Consider the following 3185-nt stretch of genomic DNA (forward strand, 5'->3'; position numbering starts at 1 on the left):
TGATATAATCCTATGAATTTTGGTTAGAATAAAATCCTAGTAATTCCTAGTAAAGAGCTCCAAAATGTTGTGAAGCCAACACTAACTTTAACTGATTGATTGCAACTCTACCACCAAGGAAATTGGACTGAGACACTCAATAAACTCTGTGCCCAAATAGGAAGTTGAACTGGGTTTCCCTGGTTCAGCTTTTCCTGGTCCATATCCAGCATCTTAACCAGATTTTGTTTTGATTTGAATTGTGTTCAAATTGTGAGTGGCTGTCCACCTTACAAGGTAGTCCAGACAACAAGCACATCCATAGGTACTAGCTCTGTCATTAGGGTAGATTAAACATCTTACAAGTGTGAAAGTAGATGTCTCTCCCCTCACCTTTCCAGATGAAGAAACTAGGGATGGTCCCTTTTAAGATGTTTATCTATACCTATTCTTTATGTGGATTCTTCATGTGGATTCAGTGCCCTTAATCTGACTATTGCCTACTCTGCCACTCTTCCTTGTGTCTTCCAGCTTCATTCCCATATACTATTACAGTTGCTGTAACAACACTGAGGGTATGGCATAGGTATTTAAAATAAATAAATATAGAACAGGTTCAATATTTCAAAAGGATGATAATATTTTCTTTTAAGAACTGGATGTCCATTAATAAGACATAGATCTCATTTGAACATCTAATAAGACATAGTTAATGTGGCTCAAGTTTACTCTCTTTTCTTTTTCTTATGGAAGCATCATCAAAGAAGATTAGGGATAGAGAGGGAGAGAGAGCGAGAGAGACAGACAGACAGACAGACATAGAGAGAGATACAGAGAGAGAGGAGAGAGAGGGGAAGATAGAGAGGGAGCGGGGGAGAGATACACAGAGAGAGATACTGTATTTCAGTGCCATTGTAACTTTGAACGGTCTCTAAATGAATTGCTTTAAGTTGACAACTACCTGTAGTTGGCAAAGTTGAGGGAAGAAGTGAAGATAACAGATAGAATGGAAGGATTGAGCCAAAGACTTATTTCTAGCAAGCAGTTGTCTTTGTAATTATCAGACGTCAATGACATCTAAACTAACTCATGTCCAGTAGCTAAACGAGTTATTTTGACATTTGAGGCCAATTACCTATATGTTCTTCTTGCTGACAGTCCAAATGCAACATAAATAAATTAAATGTTATGGGTTGCCCTTTCATGATATTCCAAATGCCTTGTTGTGTTAATAATATGGATGGACAGCTCCATTAACATTGCCAACATGGAGAAATACACCATTTTTAATTTTTGAGCCATCAATACGGAGAGCAAAATCAGCAGGGGCCATGTGGGGTGAGGCAGAAGCCCAGAAAATATTTATGCTTATCTTGAACTCCTTCCCTCCTTCTCGGGAATCCAGTCTCACATTTTGAGCAGCAGACGCAAACGCAAGGCCTATTAATGCTCACTATTGTTAAGGTCTATCTACTGTTTTCTGAAGTCTGAATTTAAACAATCTATTTGCAGGCTTGAATGGTCAGACATTCCTATTTGGGGAAATGCTCACTAGCATTGTTAGAGGAAGTTTATGCACATGGAGCAAAATAGTTTACATGCCTAATCATAGGCCAGAAATACAGGTTATTGAAAATCCAAACAAAATGTAATATAAAACACATTGCAGGAATCATTTGAACATCATCAGTGTATACAGGTATATATCTAAAAGGGCAGTTTTCTCATTGGGTTGCCTCACTTCATCCTAAATATTAATGATTATTGATGTTTTAATATCAATGAGTAATAAAAAATGCTTCCAGATAAGGCTGTTAAATGACAACCAAAAGTAGAAGAAAGGAACAAATAATGATATGAATGGAAAGAAACAGGGCTGACAAAGTGAAGGAAACAGCAGATTTCATATCAAACAGTCTTGAGATGGTTGAAGATTGAAATGAAATAACACCTGTTCTAGGCCAAGGGTCCCCAACCACCAGTCTTTGGGCCAGTACTGGACCACGGCATGCCAGAAACTGGGCCACATAAACAAGTGAAGCCCCATCTGCAGGATGCAGGCAGCACACAAAACCACACCCCCTCTGGTCCACAAAAAAACCTCTCCACGTGAAACCGGTCCCTGGTGCCCGAAAGATTGGGGACCACTGTTCTAGGCATTATACTGACTGTTTCAGACATGACAGTTTCTTTCTGCCTTCCTTTCTGAAAATCCAATCACTTGTTTCCTTTTGTTTTATTTAGATCTGACTTTCTAGAAATGAGAGATTAAGACTACAAACAAGAATCTGGTGCAAAACCTCACATCCTCTTTTTAATTAGTCAAAGTATATCAATGTTGCTGGAAGACTTAGTGACAAATACTTTTAAGGGAGATAGCAGACACATTTCTGTGCGCTCACAGTAGGCAGTGACTAGAATTTCCAGTGCTACAACTAAGGCTGGAAGACAATGTTCTTTTTGCAGAAGTTAAATAAATATGGGAGCCGAGCTCTGGTGAAATGTAGCTCAAGATTAAGCTTTCAGCCAGCAGCAACTGTGGTATAATATTACTCATAATCCTTAGGAACAAATAGCCTTTTACAAAGAAAGGACCAATAATTTTCAAATTCCACAGGGTGACATTGTATGCCAATCTGTAACTGGAATCATATAAACATCAAGAGACCAAGGGCACACTAAAGACTAAGTGATGGCGCAGATTTCCCAAAACTGGAGACTATCATTAAAATCCTCGATCCTCACAGTAAATAGTGTGTGTGTGTGTGTGTGTGTGTGTGTGTGTGTGTGTGCACGAGTCATCAGTACTTTTCTAAACAGTCAAATGTAACAGCTTCCACTTGCTTTCAGTTGCTGTCAGATCATGCAATATTGAAATAATCTCACAGATTTTAATAGTACAATAATTCTTCAGCTTCTTAATAATACAGTATTGTCCAACACAGTAATTCTTAAAGAGGTTAAAGGAACTGTTAGGGAATGACAGGGCCATCCGAATTTAGACATTTATTTTTTTATAAATAATTTTTATTTGTTTTTGAACAAAGACAAACAAACATTAAAAAAAACCCATCTTCCATTACAAATTGTAGAAAGCGTGTCAGTTGGTTACAGTATTTCCATGCATCTCTTCCATAGTCACCACCTGCTTTTCATATCAAATCGCATATTTTAAATTCACCTATATTCATGTATATCACAATTAT

This window comes from Thamnophis elegans, chromosome 1 (genome assembly GCF_009769535.1).
Source record: "Thamnophis elegans isolate rThaEle1 chromosome 1, rThaEle1.pri, whole genome shotgun sequence".
NCBI classification, from domain to species: domain Eukaryota; kingdom Metazoa; phylum Chordata; class Lepidosauria; order Squamata; family Colubridae; genus Thamnophis; species Thamnophis elegans.